This window comes from Cnephaeus nilssonii (genome assembly GCF_951640355.1).
Source record: "Cnephaeus nilssonii genome assembly, chromosome: 10".
In the NCBI taxonomy this organism is placed as follows: Eukaryota; Metazoa; Chordata; class Mammalia; order Chiroptera; family Vespertilionidae; genus Cnephaeus; species Cnephaeus nilssonii.
This window is the reverse complement of record NC_137081.1, coordinates 16,342,684-16,361,138: the sequence shown is the minus strand read 5'-3', so window position 1 is coordinate 16,361,138 and position 18,455 is coordinate 16,342,684. Positions and strand designations below refer to the sequence as shown.

The following is an 18,455-nucleotide window of genomic DNA, read 5'->3' as shown; positions in this document are numbered from 1 at the left end:
CCCCAGTGTGGGCTGTCGGGAAGCAGCTGATCAATGATTCTCTCTCATCATTGATATTTCTCTCTCTCTCTCCCTCTTCCTTCCTCTCTGAAATCAAGAAAAATATATAGTTTTTGAAAATGCAGTGGTAAGGCATATGAACAAAGACTAATTAGGGGCCAGTAAATCTTTAGACTCACCAAAGGTAGAAATGTAGCTTTTTAGAGGCACCTCTCTGCTTGGATGCATCATTGTTCATTGTACCAAGGGAAATATGAGCAAGGGAGAAAAAAAGTATTTGACATATCAAGAGTTGAGAGCTGGTAAGACAGCTGTACCAAACAATATAGAAATTGAAGGAACCAATTGAAGGTTGTATTGAGGATCAATGAAGTACTTAACCATATAGCATAGGTAAGTTCTTTTTTTTTTTTTTATCTATCTCTCATCTGTCCACCCTTCTAATTATCTTCTTATCTACATACTTATATGTAATCATGTCCCTAATATGAACTGAGTGTTAAATAGGTTTCCCTTTATATACATCCTTTTGTTGTTGTTGTTAATCCTCAATTGATATTTTTCCATTGATTTTTTAGAGAGAGTGGAAGGGAGAGGGAGAGGCAGAGAGAGAAACATTGATGTAAAAGTGACACATCGACTGGTTGCCTCCCACACGTGCCAGCCAGGGCGGGGGATTTTGCCAGCTACCGAGGTACACCTCAGGTGCATGCCCTTGTCAAGAAGCAAACCAGGACCCTTCAGTCCATGGGCTGCCTCTCTATCCTCTGAACTAAACCAGCTAGGAGTATACACATTCTTATAAAGTATAACATTAACAAAAATATGAGGATTCAGACCCATCTTTAGCTTACTACAAAGCTCATGCTGGTACATAAAATAAAAGTGTCAAGGAATTAATTGAGGAGCCCTCAAGGGGGTGGGGTGGGGGGAGGCAGAAATGATTGAATTGGAAAAAGAAAATCAACTAAGTGAGTGAATAGGTGGTTATGACCAGAGAAAAAGCTATTTTTAAAAACTCTAAAAACAGGATGTTTTTCCTGGAGATGTCAAGATATGGCTATCTGGTAGATAAACTGAAGTAGAGATAAGATTATAGACCAAAAGGAAACTATGGTGCTTAGATATCCGGTGTCATTCATGGCGAAATGAATCAGATATCGCTGAGCAACCTGAGAGATACCAATGAACAATCTGAGTGTGGGAAAGCGCCTGTAATAATAACCACAAGGATAAGGGCCTATGGAGTAATTATCCAGCATGAGCCTCAAGAAGAGGAGGGGTTTGAATGAATTTCGAAGAGGTATTTGAAGCTGTGGAAGCTTACAGCCTATTAACCCTGGCTCCGACGCCTAAACTGAGTCATGGAATGAACATTCCTCACGAGAAAGGACATTAAGCCTCTGGATGGGCAGGATGGCTGTTGGTGAGTGCCAGGTTTCTGGTCAAGAGTAAACTGTAGGAAACATTCCCTAAAATGGGGGGATAGAGTATGGATAGAATCAGGTTTTTGTGGAGTCAGATACATCATTGGGAGTAGGGGTGGAGCCTCTAAGAAAACGAATATGAAAATAAAAATCGCAAATGTACCAAATCACGTGAACCTATGAACTGAGCTCTTTCCAGGCTATGCAATTGAGGGTGTAAAGTTTTAAGCTTCGTGCTTTCAGGTAAATTCCCCCTTGGTAGAGGTGAGAAAACGTGTAGATGAAATGGCTGAGGGGAATGAACTTGTTCTTGGTTTCAAATAGCATGCTAGTGAAAAGCTTCCTTTGGGCCTTCTCTATTTAGAAACTCAAGATGATGGTGTAGGCCAAAATTTAATATAACGAAGAACCCTTTATTTATTGTGCTTCCTTCCTCCCTTGTGAAGGAGGACAATCGAGCATTTTTTAAAATTTCATCTGTGGGCTGGTAAACATTTCATGAATGTCCACCTGACCATATGCTTAGGATGAGCTTGCCGCTTGTTTTTGCTCTTCTCTTGACCAGAATTTTCCAGCAGGAGAATGTGAAGGTATTTCAAAGCAAAGAATTCACAACCTGGGCTTGAATCAAGCTGTGTTGGAAATACCTTCTCCTCCTGCATAATGCACATGCAATATGCATTTGTATGGCAACCGACTGGATGAAAATCCTGTAAGTGCTGTCCGTGTACAAATATTACTTCTAATTATGCAACTGGACAGTCCGTGGGTCTGTGCTGCTTGTCACTACTTGAGGCAATTAAGCAGAGACAGGGTTGAATCATATATGAGCATTTATTCCAATACTGCAGACAGTACAGGAGAGCACCAGGTCAACTATAAACATCTGCTCTGCCCTCCACCATTAGCCAGCTGCTTATATTGGGTAGAAGGACAAGATTACGTGGGAAGTAGGCAAAAAGGGCAAATGGACAGTATACAGATGTGCAAAAGGACTGGGGTCTTCAACGGGCTTAGTGATATGCAAAAGCTGGGGTCTTCAAACGGAAACAAGATTGTTCATCTTCCCATGATAATAGGCAGCTCCAAATGGGGAGGAAGAGCTGCATTTCCAGGAGAGCTCCCAGGTCCCAGAGGCAACTGCCAGCCAGGTTAGAATGTGCCTTTTTTAGTCAGAATAAAACAATAACAGTTAACAGAGCTGATTAATTTTTCTTACAATTCTAGCTGGTTCCCAGTATTCTATTTCTGCCCCTATCAGTGGTTCTTACCTGAACTTTGGTGAGTGTCAGACCTTTCAATCAGATTTTAAGAGATCAAGCCTAGGACTTACCAAAATGTCCACTTCTTGCTGTTTTTTTTTTTTTTTGCGAAACTGGACTAACTAGATTATCTTTTAAATACTTAGATAAGAAAATTTGAGAGAAATAAGAGACAAGACACTAATACAACTGGTTGGTTATATATTTCAGGAGCTTGTTGTCCTAAAAGATGTTTCAGATGAATTAGAAGCAGTTTCTATAACTCGTGGATATATGTATAAATGATAAAAAACAGTAAAGGTTCCTAAGAAAGCCTGGGGAACCTAACATTAAAGACATATGGCAAAAAAAGACAGCCATTATTTTCGTTGTGATTGTATTCATTAGATCAAGTATTAATATTTTCTGTTGTCAGAACATAGCTTCACCTTGGCTTAAAACCTTCCTTTAAAATAATAAGTCATAATCTGTGCTAGTGTGTAATAAAGGACAAGGTGGCCTGGGAAATATACCAGAGGCCTGTCTTACCCATCTAGTACATTTTTTGTTTGTTTGGTAAGGTAGTCCTTGGAAGAAAGCCTGGGATTTATAATATGTAGGAAAGTCTAATCTATTTTATTTTTCCCAACTCCAAATCATTTATCAAGGTGTTGTTTTTTTCAGGTTGCAAATCTAAGCACTTTATTATAACTTAGCTACTTTCTTTTGGAGGCATGTTTTTCTTATAAGTCTTTAATATGCTCATAAAATCTATAAAATGCTTCCAATATTAATTTATTAAAGAGGTGACAGAGAAATTTTCTTTCCACCAAACAGGGTAAGAGAGTTCAAACATTTCCTGCATTACTATGTTGTCTCTCTTAATGTGCCGGTTTTCCCTGAAAAAAAAAAAAATCAGCCATCCCAGAGAAGAAAAAATTTCATCTAAGCACATGTTCAGCACTGAGGATTTCTCCTTGGCCTGTTGACAATGCCTCAGCATGAATTCTGAGACATTTCTTATTAGGAGTCTGTCTGGATGCATTCAAGTGTTCAGTAGAAGTGATTCAAGAAAATCAAGGCCAACACATACTCTGCAGAAATATGAATTTCTAATGTTTGTGTTTCATTGACTCACCATCATCTTCTAAAGAAAACAAAAGTCATGAAGATTTCATTTCAGTTTATCATAATCTCTACTGTTAGGTTGTTCAGTTAATTTATTTTAGTAGGTTAAGGATTTTATCATTGGACATGTAATATGTACCTTTCTGAGACTAAGTGGAAAAAGAGTTCTAAAGGGTCTTGCTTTGATTTACTGATGCACAAAGAAAAGCATATCATTATTTTTAATTTTCAAAGGAATGTTTTACAATGTCTTTTTATGTAGTAATTAATACACGTTCAAATAAAACTTGTAAATTATTTCCCATTATTTTATTTACTTCCATAATACCAAACACTTCTGACATTTGTTTCATATGAAATGCGATTCTAAATTTTTAAAAAGCTCTATCTATCATTACACATAAATATGTAGCTGAATGAACACTTTTATTCTGGTATATAAGAAAAAGTAATGTTATTCTGGTGTTCAAGAAATGTGTGCTTATTTGGTTTGCAGTATTTAGTATGGTTTGTATGAATGTTGGACAAGTTAGCATCCACCTGTATTTTCTTTAACTGACTAGAAATAGTACCATGTTGCACATGCATATAATACATTATTTTATGTTATTTAACAAGAACATGAACCTATGAAACTCATAAAGGAGGCAGGACAGACATTATGCCCATTTTGCAGATGAGAACACTACGCTTTGAGGAAAACTTACCTACAGCAGCAGAGCTGTTGGGAGGCAATGCTCTTCCCACAAGTGCAGCTTCTTCTCTTTCTAGAGACCTGCACTCTATAATTTTGATTTAGAATTTCAATTACTTATAACTATACTTTTCAGCCACGATTATCTTAAAAAATGCTTTTTGAAAAATTTTAAGTGATTCTTCCCTATAGGTGTCTGTGTAATTCTCCTTGGTGTAGAAATATAGATGGGTGGTATGTACCACTTTAAAAAGATACTTGTAGGGATTTGTGTTTAATTTTATGAGCCCAAACTACATTTTCCATCTGCCTACAGGCAATTTATCCTCAAGGTCTGTCTTTCCTTTTGTCCGTAGTTAACAATTTATGTTCTTCAGGCTGAAGCCTGAGCTTTCTAGACCTCCAAAGCAGTAGAAAACACACAGATGTCTCAAGGGAGTACTGTCATGCTCGTGATAGAATCCTGAAGTTTTATAACTGGATATGAAGTGTCCGTTGTATTTGGAAACATTCACTGTTTGTAGGAATACTTTATTTTTATTTTTATTTATTTTTTGCTATTAAATTAATATTTCAAACAGTGCCTAGATACCAGTTGATAGGAAGAGTGAATATACTAGATGAGATGTAATATTCAGATCATTGTTTTGGGGTTCAATTTTAACTTAGGACTCCCCTGAATTATCTGAAGAGTAAGACCTGTGTAATATATAATTTGAGGAGTGCTAAAATACTGTATTCTTTAAAACATATCTGAATGGCTCAATTGAGTCCCCGAGATTCACATCAATAGAGACACGCTTGCTTGGGTTTAATGTATCTTCCTATGTGTCCACCCTTTGATTCAGAGACCTTTACTGAACATTCACCATGCCCATTTCTCTGGCCTGTGCTAAGAATCAAGGAAGGATATGATGACGAATTAGAGAAAGTCCTCTTCTAAGAAGGTTTAGAGTCTAAGGAAAAAAAGACATACTAATGAAGTAAATGAACAATTCAAATATAGTTGATAAATTATTTATATGGGGCACATAAGTTCTTGATAAAATATTTTTGATTACAATTACAAAAATGTAATCACTGCAATGATAATTTTCCATGGCATAAACCTATAATGAAGGCAGACAAGCTAGAAGAAGCATTGGGGAAACCATCTTGGGCAGAGACCTGGAGGTGAAAGAGGTAATGGACCATAGAGGGAATTGAGGGAGCCCAAGGTGAGGCTGGAGAAACTGACGAAGACACTAGCTACTAAATGCCTTCAATGCCGTAAGAAATTGAGACTTGATTTAGCCGGAGGCAATAAAGGATTACAGTTTTTAAAGCAGGAGAATGAAGTGTGAATATTAGAGTGGGGTGAAGAGAAAGAGCAAGGTTGAGGAGACCCGTTGAGCAGCTATTAAGATACTCTAGTTAAGAAATTATGTCATAATTAAGTTTATCACATACTAGAGAGTCATGGTTTGCTCCTATTATCCTGGTTTAATCATTAATAGCACTTTTTTACACTCAAAGTATTACTGTTAGAATAAAAATTGAATAACACTTTAGCCATAACTGAGATAGTGTGAATGTAGATGGAGAGAATTGCTGGGTTCTCAAGGTGTTAAGACATTCGAAGGGGTAGACCTTGGATGCTTAGAAAGGAAAAGTGAAACAGAGGAGTCAAAGATGAAACTAAGATATTTGACTAGTACAAGTAGATAAGTGGTTGATACCATTCACCAAGCCAAGAAAGATAAGATAATTTGATTTGGTGTAGGGAAAAGAGATGTTCATTTTAGTTTTGGAAATGTGACACTAGAAATGCTATGGAACATTCCAATTGAGAAGTCAGGCCAACAGCTAATTATATGGGTAAAAATTGATATTCATTTGTTCAGTGTTACCTGATGCAGGGTCATTATGATCTAACACCAATATGAGAAATATTTCCCAAATTAATCAGAATAAATGGATGTGCTGTGTCCAGCTAGAGGCAAATCCCTGAAGGATAAGAGTGTAGTAAGCGAGGACCATTTTGAAGTGAGTTACTGACTCAAAATGTTCCATCTTTGGTAGGAAGACAATAATAGATATAGTCACATTTCCTATAGAACTAGGGCAGCAATCAGTGGGCTCTGGAGTCTGTTAGGGATAAGTCAAGACTCATGGGCCTGCAACTGAGAAGTCAACCCTGGAGAGGAAATGTTGAGATCAGACTTCACCTGCTTTAGAGTTTCACCTGGGTTGCCCTTAACTCAGTTAGGCAAACTTAATCTAGTTATATCAAGTAGATTTTTTTCCTAGCCATAGTAAACCATAAAATGTTTTTCTAATTAAGCCTATTGATTTCTGTGTGAGCTTGAGAAAAAAAAAACAAAACCACTTGTCATCTCTATTACCTTAGCTGAAAATAGAATGTGATTCAGTGATTTCTGGCATCCATGTTAGATTTAAACTGGATTCTCTTGTTTCAGGTCTATTTTATAGCTTGCCTCCTTTATATTTCTTTATTAAAGTTTTAGCCATTTTAGAACTTAAAGGGAAATTATTATGACCGTGGTCTTGGCTAATCTAGAATATAAATAGAAAACTAAGAAAGTATTGGTCATTTTTTTATTTTAGGAAATTCCAAAGTGTTTTACAAATAGATGAAGGAGTTCTTTGTGTCTTTTCTTTTTCCTTTTTATATGCAGCAAAATGATATTTGGGGGCTTTGGGAAGAGCTTTTTTCTCTTGGGCTGCTTCCTTCAATCCGATATTCATTTTGGCTCAAATCAGTTGTAAATACCAGCCTGTTTCTGTGAAATGTAACTGGTGTTTGCTCTGGGATGATGGGACAGCCATGTGCTGTTTGCTCTGTCAGTAGCTGTACCCAAGTATCCACAGTATATTATTCAGATCAGCTCACCCCAACCAGCTGTCCTAATTCCAGGTGGACTGTTGGAAGTCTTGCTACTTACATCAACAGCTGTGCCACCTGGTAGCTTAAAGAGCAGTAGTTAGATGAATCAGCCATTGTTACAAATTAACTTTTCATATGGTAAACAATTTGCATAAAACTATCATAACTGAAGATATTTCCAGTCTGGTCCATACTGAAATGACATGAACACTGAAAACCTTATCTGTATTATGTTAAATTGTTTGTTTGTTGCCAACACCTATCATATAAGACACGGAATCAATTTAAATGCCAAATTTTGTTTTATAAAATTTGCAATTCTATTTTCTATATTATTTGTTTTCTATCTCTCACTACACAAACTATGCTCCTCATAATTTTTACATTCTCTTAATTTAGGTTAGTCTAAAAACTGTCATTGTTATTTTGAAAATACAATAAAACTTCTCGAGCTTAGATTATTGCTAAGGGGGAGGTTAAAATATGGAATATTTTACTATTGCCTTATTACTTGCAAGTAAATAAAATGACTACAAATAACCACTAAAGAAATACTTCTAAGTTGAACACTCTCATACATAGTGTTTTAGTGAGCAAGAGTCATTCACTGATAAATAATATCCACATGTGAAGAATGGAAAAACAAAGCAAATACAAGCTCACAAATGAGCTAACATCCTATAAAAGAAAATGTTTTAGTTTGAGTAGGGTAAATATACCTTTGCTATCTGGTTTTAAGCTGTTAATTTTCTTAGTGTGTGTATGAATACCTACACATATGTGTACACACACACATGTGCACACACACAAAGCCTAAAATTGTGATTTAAATGTTTTTTTAAAAATATATTTTTATTGATTTCAGAGAGGAAGCGAAAGGGAGAGAGAGAAAGAAACATCAATGATGAGAGAGAATCATTGATTGGCTGCCTCCTGCACTTGAGCCACACCCAGATATGTGCCCTGACCTAGAATCAAACGTGATTCCTTGTTCATAGGTTGATCCTCAACCACTGAGCCATGCTAAATAAGTCTTTACCAGTAGTACAAAAGAAAACATACATGCTGGGGCAAAAGTAGATTTAGCTTTATAGTTGTGAGTACATGAAGCATAAAGTTTATTCTTGTATTATTATTTATTAATCATTGTATTATTTTCCATATGAACAACTATAAATCTATTTTTGCCCACCCTGTATTATACTCAAGTCAAGGCATAGCATTGTAAATTCTAAAGTAATGTCATTCAAATTCAGAATGTTTTTGTTTTTTTGTTTTTCTTTTTAAACCTGCCCTATAAATTCTTTAATTTTTAAAACTATTTCTGTAATCCCCATACCTTCTCTCATTTTATAGTTTTAGACAGACATAAACACCATTCACCATTAAGGTAAAAATGTATATATCTTTTTTTTTTTTAATAACTGGCTTTTATAGGTAGAACTAGAGGCCCACTGCACAAAATTCGTGCACGGGGGGTGGGGGTGGGTGGGGGGGGGTGGTCCTTCAGCCTCAGCCTGGCTTATGCGCCCCTGCAATCTGGGACCCCCCAGGGGATGTCCGACTGCCGGTTTAGGCCCCATCCCTGCAGTCAGACATCCGACAGTTGGACATCCCTCTTGCAATCGGGACTGCTCACTCCTACCCGCTCACCTGCCTGCCTGCTCAGTGTGGGTCATAGTGACCGGTTGTTCCGGTCATTCCATCGAAACGGTCTCTTAGGCTTTATATATATATATATATATATTTAAATAACATATTCCCTCTCTATGGAAGGCAATCTGTTTTGTAAATAAAGTATTTTAATAAATTCTGCTTTTAATTAATCTGTGTATAGACAGCTTTAATGTATAGTATTTAGTATTATTAAGGTATTACTTTCATTTAATAAACTTATAACATATTGAATACGAAAAAGTGATATCTGTCTTAAAAAGAAGCTCCATCGAATTCACTATAAAAGCATATCAATGTGTTTTTCAATTAAAAACAGATACCATAGTGGTTAAGGCCAATCCTATCAGGTATAGTAAAAAATTTTTTTTTCTTAAAAACATAAAAAATGTGCCTCAGAAACTCCAAAACTGACTTTTTATCATTTATTAAATGCCAGTTGGAGGCTGTAAAGTATAATGGGATGCACACAAGGTGGGGACTCAGGGAATCCTGTCTCTAGTACGGTCATTCCTGTGCCTTGAAAATTAACCTGCCTTCTTAGCATCGGTATCTCCATCTCTCAAATTAAAACTTTAAATTCAATCATTTTATTTAAAAATTATATTTTTACAAGTCACCAGCCGAACATAATCTTGCCTTCCAAAACATACAACTATATGTTGCACGTAGGCTAAGATACTTTATAGATATTCCATTTAGAAAAAGAGGCGGGGGAGTGATTACTGTACTTTGGAAAGTACATTAATGCAAAAAAAATTTGTAGATGTCTTTGCTTTAATCCTAATAGCATTTTATAGTATTTAATAATCAGTTTTGTGGGCTTAAGGAAAAATATTCATTTTACATACAAACAATTTGATAGTTGGAAGTGAATTTTCTCATTACCTTTTCTATTGCCCCATTCCTCTTTTCAGAGTTAAATAAACCGAGGGCCCAAGAGATTAAGGAATTTGTTAATGGCCACTTGTTTCGTGGCAAAAGTTTCAGAATACAATTCTAGAGATAGAAGGACCTCATGTGATCACTTGTTCCAGGTCTATGGAATTTTTGTCTTCAAAAGTTTCCCAACCTCAATGTATTGTTCATGTACTAAGAAATCTGCAAAAATAATGTTCATGATGTTGGATAAAAGAAAGCACTCAAGCAGAATGACAGACAACCTCAATCTTCACTGAAGCCGTAACCAACCTACCCAAGAATTTGGACACAGTAAAGGCTAAATAATTTTATTTTGACTTTTAAAAAAGATATTGCAATTGAACTAGACATTCTTAAGAATAAGTTTAAATTTTAGGGGGGAAAAGCCATTTCATCTTTAATTGAAAAGAACTCCTGGGAGGTCTTTAAGAAAACCTTCCAGAAGTGCTTATAATTCCTTCTTAAAGTTCTAGCTGAATGTGTTAATTAGCAGGTAAGAGATGATTAAGAAAAGGTTCAAATATCACAACAGGCTGTGAAAAGAAATGTAACAGGCAAAAGAAAGTTGCCAGAAACCAGCAAACAAAAATGTTTCAAACTCACACCAGGGTTAAGAGATATAAATTCCATGTGATTACTAATCTCAAGAATGGTGACAAAATTCTTATTGCTTATCTTGAATGAGGCTAAGGAATGTTGGCACTAATATGAAATCATATTTTTATACCTTTTCTATTTTGACTATGTTTTTTTTTACTTCATCAAATAATATGAGCACAGATTTAAAGCAGAAAAATATAGTGATGAATTTTCACCTTCATTTTGTTGACTCATTTAGCCATGAATGTTTTAAAAGGGAATATGCTCTTGTTCTATGATATTTGAAAAGGGTATAGGAATGGCTGTCTGGGGACACAATAGCTTACTTATTTTTGGTGAAGCAGGAAAAGGAATTTATTGACTAAGCCCTGGACTAGGAACTATAAATTCATAAGCAAGAATGCTGCCATAGAAAATACTTGTGCTCTCCAGTTATTTCAAACCATTTCCCACTCTGGGTGGGTGGCTTAATAGGTTGGAGCATTGTCCTTACACCAAAAGGTTGCGGGTTCAATTCCTGGTCAGAGCACATACGTAGGTTTCAGGTTGGATCCCCAGTTGGGACACATACAGGAGGCAACCTGTCACAATGTTTCTCTTAAACAGCAATTTCTCTCTCTCTCTCTCACTCTCTCTCTCTCTCTCTCTCTCTCTCTCTCTCTCTCTCTCTTTGTCCTACTCTCCCTTCCTCTCTCTAAAATCAATAAACATATCCTTGGGTGAGGATAAAAAAAAAATTTCCACCTGCTTCAGGGTTGGTTTTGCTCTGGCAAGGTAGGTAAATTGTGTGTGTGTGTGTGTGTGTGTGTGTGTACACACATATATACAGAGTGTCCAAAAAATGCATACACATTTTAATAGCTGATAGCTGACTTTTGTAAATAAAATGTATTTTAATAAACACTGCATTTGTAATTATTCAAAGTGTGTGTGTACATTTTTTGGGAATATATATATATATATATATATATATATATATATATATATACTAAAGGCCCGTTGCAGGAAGATTCCTGCAAGAATAGGGCTTCCTGCGTCTCTGCTGCCTCGCTCCCTCCTGTCTCCACTGCCTCGCTCCCTCCCTTCTCCACTGCCTCGCTCCCTTCTGTAGCTCTTGGCTTCCTTCTACACTGTCTTCAGTCTGCTCCCCGCCTGCATATGCAAATTAACTGCCATCTTTGTTGAGTTAATTTGCATACTCATTCCTGATTGGCTGGAAGGTGTAGTGGTAGGACAGTCAATTTGCATATTTCTCTTTTATTAGTGTAGATATCACTATGATTTTAGATCAATAAGAAAAAACTATTAGGAAAGAATATTTTTCATATATATATATATATATATATATATATATATATATATATATATCTCCTATTAGCGTTTAACATTCTACTTATCATTTCCTTTTCAGCCTAAATCCTATAGTTAGTTAAAATGAAAATAAGCTCAAGGGGCCAGGCTGTAAAGCATTATCAGTATTTTATAGCTAAGGCTAGTGAGTTTTTTAAATTTTTCCTTGAGATTATTTTTTCCCCAAAAGAAAAACCATGACAACTTACCTGACAGAAGAATTCAGGTACTATTCAGGGACAAAGGGAGGAGGGCAAGAAGAAAATAGAAAAGTCAAAATCTACATGTGGCATAATGAAAGGGTAATAGATTCACATAGCCACCTGTAGCTGTGTGTACATGGGAAGAACTTTTAACTTTCCTGATCCTCAGTCTTCTCATCTGTAAAAAGGGAGTCATATGTTTTCATCATGATAGTTACCTTAAAACTTTATAAACATTAATAAAACCTAAAATTGTCTGTTGCATATGGTAGGTACATGATATGTGTTAGTTTCCCTTCCCGCTTGTCAGTTTTCTTAAAAGAAGTCATATATTCATCTATGAAACAGAATAGACATTATAACTCAGGAAACTTCAAGAACAGACTTAAAGTGGAATTATTAATGTTTATAAAAGGCACCATGTCGACATAACTTGTAAAATCCATTGACTCCCATTTATATTTACTGATGCCTTGCATACCTTTCCTTTATTAAAAATAATTTTCAGGAATAGAGTGGATGAGACATCTGAGAAAAATTAAATATTTTAGGGTTAGTGAAAAGTGAAAAAAGATAAGAGCCCAAGTTAATATTTCTTCAGCTGGATCATTAGGTCATTATTATCTTCTTGTTTATTTTTTATAATATATCATTATTATATTTTATATATCATTAATATTAATTTACTTATTTTTGTCTATAGAGTAAAAACCTAGTTTCTGTAAAAAAAAATCAGTGTTCTGCATAATTAAACCAAATAGATAAATAAATACATTAATAAATAAGCATAAGTAGATAAAAGACATTTGTGAAATATATACGTTTGTATAGTATATATGTGTGTGTGTGTGTGTGTGTGTGTGTGTGTGTGTGTGTGCGTAAGCCAGATGCCTAGATTCAATAAGCTTACCCCAGTCCTTACTGGTGTTTTGTATATGGCCACATTTTGGTTTTTTTCTTCTGATTGTTCTATGAAAAATGAAGATTCTAAATCTAGATGTCTCAAACACTCATATGTTGAACTCAGTAGGGAAAAAGATAGAGCCATGAATCAGGAATCCTGTATAATAAAAGCCTAATATGCTAAGTGTCCCATCGGCCATTCAACCAATCAAAGTGTAATCCTATCTAATAAAAGAGTAATATGCAAATTGACCATCACGCCAATACACAAGATGGTTGCCCCAAAGTAATCAAAGATGGCCGCCCCCATGTGGACACAAGATGGCCACCACAAGATGGCTAACAGGGGAGGGCAGTTGTGGGCAATCAGGCCAGCAGGGGAGGGCAGTTGGGAGGAACCAGGCCTGCAGGGGAGGACAATTGACGGAAGCAGGCCTGAAGGGGAGGGAAGTTGGGGGTGACCAGACTGGCAAGGGAGGGCAGTTAGGGGTTACTGGGCCAGCAGGGGAGAGGAGTTGGAGGGCAACCAGGCCTGCAGAGGAGGACAGTTAGGGGCGACCAGGCTGGCAGGGGAGGGCAGTTAGGGGTGACCAGGTGGGCAGGGGAGTATTTAGGCATTGATCAAGCTGGCAGGGGAGTGGTTAGGGGATGATCATGCTGGCAGACAGAGCGGTTAGGGGCAATCAGGCAGGCAGGCGAGCGGTTGGGAGCCAGCAGTCCTGGATCGGAGAGGGTGAAGGCTGGGCTGAGGGACACCCTCCCCCCCCCATGCACGAATTTCGTGCACCGGGCCTCTAGTTGTATATAATGCAAAAAAACATTAAATCCATCAGCTACCTGGCCTGAGAAAATGTAAAAAAAAAAAATGCCCACCAAAGTGTTAAGAATATATGTCGGAGAGGATAAAATAGAGAACCCTTATAAGTTGCTATATGGGAAGTGTCTATGTAATAAGTTAGTAGTGATGTGTTAGCAACATCTTACAGAGACACATTTTATTTTAGTTAAAAGGATTGGAGTGTTTCTTGGCCCTGGAAACTTTAATCCTATGGTTAATATTGATAGAAATAATTATCTGAAGATTTAAAAAAACTGGCTCTCATTAAGAACATGTTTAATTTAGATGGAAGACAGGCATTAAGCTTGTGTTTTTGTTTGTTCCGTAAGTAGATAGATTTGTATGATTTTTTTTTTAAAAAAATCATAAGACACAGTTCATCTGGTTAACAATTCAAAATTTCCCAAGAACAATATTAAACAAGACAACATTTTAATTAAAACAATAAATATGAGAAACACAGTGCATGTAATAAGACAGGTTCAAATCTTGATCATTCAACTAAAAAGTAAATTTTAGGACATGATGTATGTAAAAGTGCTTTTCACACTGGATTTGATATATGCTGACATTTGCCTTCTCTATACCCTCTGGCATTTGAGTCCAAGTTCATCATACAATGTCCCAGTGATATGGCAACAAAATTAAATTTAACTCTCTCCATCACCCTTACAAATGCCCCGCCAGGAAAACAATTCTCCCTATCACCTGCCAGCGTATAACCCACCTCCACTCTCTCCACGCTGCTGACCGCAGCTCCCCTCACCAGCTGATTGAACAGATGCACCCAGGCTGCTTCCGGAAGGTCTGCAAGGCTGGGCTTTGACGGACAGCGGAAAGCAGCACAAGGGAAAAACAAAAGCCTTTCACGGAGGGCCCTGCTTTGTTCTGGGTAGAACGTTAAGGTCACTCCAGCTCATTCTGACTGTGGGGATCTTAATTTCTACTCAACCAATTTACTTGCAGCTGTCATTCTTTCCACTATTAAAGTTCAGCTCTTCAAGTGTGGGGAATTGGGGGGCGGGAGATGGCAGGCAATGAGAAGAACTTGCTGCAAAAACTAAAAACAGCAACAACAACAAAAAAAAAACCAAGTAAAATCTGGCTTGGCTCTCAAGTACAAGAAGTTATTTTCAAAGCCCATAAATTATGACATAGCGATTAACATGTAATTTAAATATATTTAAACAACAATTATATCACATTCCCAGCCCAGCTAATTGGCCTCACAGATGTTCCCTTGTAGCTGCACTGCCCTTCCAGGGGGAAATGAATGAGGTGCTTTTCATCATGGTAAAGAGAAAAAAGGGAAAAAAATGGAAGCACAAACATAAAAAGCAGCCAATAATCCTAATAAACAATGAATGCTAAAGGGGCTTTGCTTAGCATTTTTTCTATTTTAGTGTAACAAAAAGCATTTAAAAGTAGCAAAAGCATGAAGATGCTCCTATTCCTGTGATGGTATCTGGCAGTCTATCCAGATATCGAGTTGGCAAGTTGCTCACAGAAAGACTTGTCAGGGCAGGGACAGTGGGTGCATTCCAACAGGACAGCACCTCACTTCCTGTGTCTGAACAGACTATGCATGAGGGCTACTTACCTACACTAATAAAAGAGAAATATGCAACTTGACCGTACCTCTATGCTACCCACCAGCCAATCAGGAGTGAGTATGCAAATTAACCCAACAAAGATGGTGGGTTAATTTGCATACACAGGCGCGGAGCGGCCTGACAGGGTGGGATGCCTGCTATGAGGGGGAGGGCGGGCGGCGGAGGGAGCTACAGGAGCGGCGCTCTGGCTGGAGCAGAGAAGACTGAAGGCTCTGGCCGGAGCAAACACTGAAGGCTCTGGCTGGAGCAAAGATAGAAGACGGCGGCCAGAGTGAAGGGGGTCCTGGGTGCCTGAGGAAAACCGGTGCCGGCAGCCAGGGGAACGAAGGCCAATTGCATGAATCTTCATGCAACACGCCTCTAGTTGTTAATATGATGCCTTTACAACTGAAGATGGTCAGGCCCAGATCATGAATATAGATATTAAAGTATTTCCTGATGAAGAATCAAGGCTGTTTCCTCAGTGTGATTCTAATCAGACATTGCCTAGTACAGAAACTCTTGCAAAGTAAGAGGTGAAAGGGACACTGGTAATTACTAATATTTTGTTATACCTTATCTTCCAATATGTAATCATGTAATTGAAATAAATCCACTGCTGCCTCATTTCCTTCTCGCCTTTTCTTCTAATAATCTCAGGTAATGTTTGATAGTACAGTGTAAATTGCAAAAGGCCAGTGACCATGTGTTTCTTAGTGCATCGTGACACCTCCAGCATCTCCCACCATTCCTGTGCTTTTATTTTAGAGAATTAATAAATCTTTGTTAAATGCTTGCTAAATGATGAGGGTTTCATGATAGGGTAAAACCAAGGCAAGGGTTGTAATACAATAAAGTTCCACCAGGCAATTGTTGTATTTCTCATACCATCTATATGTTTTGTGTATCACTGGACTACATACAAAATTCCTTTCTCAAATTATATGAACAATATATTTTATTTCATGTCTTTCTAAAAGTTAGCAAAAAATACCTATATTTAAAGTAATGTAGAACAGGTAAGCATTTTTTAAATGCCTTTTTGATGAATAGCTTTGTCATTTTAATTGCTTGACTTTAAAAACCCGATTTAGCAGATGTGAATATTTAAATTTTATATATTCTCTACATATGTGCAGAGCTTTCAAAGTTCAGGTGTAAACATTAACTTACTTTGTCTGCACTAAGAATGAGGTAGAGAGGCCAAGAATGAAAATGAGGATCTGAAGGGTTTCATGACTGGCCACATCACCTGTAATTGGGACTGGAATTCAGAGCTTCTAGCAAATCATAAGGCAATCTGTCTATTTAATGTGGAATACCACCTTCTAGGCATTACATTTTAATTATATCTCTAACTTTCCATGTCTCAATCTTTAATGTGTCCTTAAGTTTTGTTATCAGAGAAGGGAAGAAGTAAATATTTTCTATGCCATCATGTAAGTGACTCAGTTGTGGGGAAGTTCAAATGTAAACTCACTGTTCCCTTTAGTCCAGTGGACTAAGTTAAAGGAATTATATTATTCAGTAGTTACTAATTTACATTAAACAGTTCACCTCCATGAGACCATATTCTTTTTAGATTGTTTTATGAATCTCTAAATGGTACCAAAAAAAATGACCTGGAATAATAGTTAGCTATATTTCATTGATGTTTCAAGATGTTTTTGTCCTTGAGGTTTAGTTTAGTTGTCTCTATTCATTCAAAGACAAATTGTAGAGAATACAAGTTTTATCAAATCAACTGTTTTATTTTCTCGGTTAAGTCCACTGCCTAGAAACGTGCCTGGCCATGTAGACAGTAGGTTCTCAACAATGTGTTTGATGAATACATTTCTATATGTAATTTTTTGTTAAGAAACAGAGTTGGTGTTTATACAACCCCTTCTACTTATGCTAAGGAACATTGTCTTTAATGTTTTATTTTATTTTTATATCTACTTTTACTTAGCCCATAGTCTGGATGGTGTATTGAACTATAAGAAAATATATATTTTTGCTATTCCTTTTAAAATGTTTTTTATTGATTTTAGAGAGAGAGGAGGGGAAAGAGAGATAGAAACATCAATGAGAGAGAAACATTGGTTGGTTGCCTCCTGCATACCCTTACTGGGGATGGAGCCCACAACCCAGCCTTGTGCTCTGACCAGGAATCAAACCAGCAATCTCCTGGGTCATGCATGGGAGGATGCTTAAGCAACTGAGCCACACCAGCCAGGGCTTGTTTTATGCTGTTGTTGTTTTTTAATTGCAATGTGATTTTACTGATTCTAAATAAATGAAATAAATTAATTTTCTAAAATTTCCTGCTGTTCCTTAGCTTTAAAAATAGTAAGACTGAGCCCTAGACGGTTTGGCTCAGTGAATAGAGCATCGGCCTGTGGACTAAAGGGTCCCAGGTTCGATTCCAGCTAAGGGCACATGCCCAAGTTGCAGGCTCAATCCCCCTCCCCATAGGGAGTGTGCAGGAGGCAGCCAATCAATGATTCTCTCTCATCATTGATGTTTCTATCTCTCTCCCTTCCTTGCTGAACTCAATGAAAACATAAAAAATAAAATAAAACGAAGTCTCACATTAAAACAAAAATAAGACTGAAGAGAAAGATCATGTACCTTTTTATAAGGAGAGGTTAAGAAATTAACTCTTTGCCCTAGCCGGTTTGGCTCAGTGGATAGAGCATCGACCTGTGGACTGAAGGGTCCCAGGTTCAATTCCAGTCAAGGGCACATGCCCTGGTTGTGGGCTCAATCCCCAGTAGGGGGCGTGCAGGGGGCAGCAGATCAATGATTTCTCTCATCATTGATGTTCCTATCTCTCTCTCCCTCTCCCTTCCTCTCTGAAATCAATGAAAATATATTTTAAAAGTAAATAAATAAATAAAATAAAAGTTAAACAGTAACTTAAAAAAAAAAAAGAAAAAGAAATTGACCCGTTGCCAAAATGGTGAAAAATATATGTAAGTTGTTAGAAAAAAACAATATTCCTGGCAAATCGAA

The 18,455-nt window shown here is 37.0% G+C and overlaps 1 protein-coding gene across 2 annotated transcripts in view; it reads left to right on the top strand.

The window, feature by feature from the left end:
- The window catches only part of ERBB4 (erb-b2 receptor tyrosine kinase 4), a 932,247-nt gene that overhangs the window by 904,769 nt on the left and 9,023 nt on the right, over nt 1-18,455 (top strand). The gene's annotated exons all lie outside the window — the stretch shown is intronic.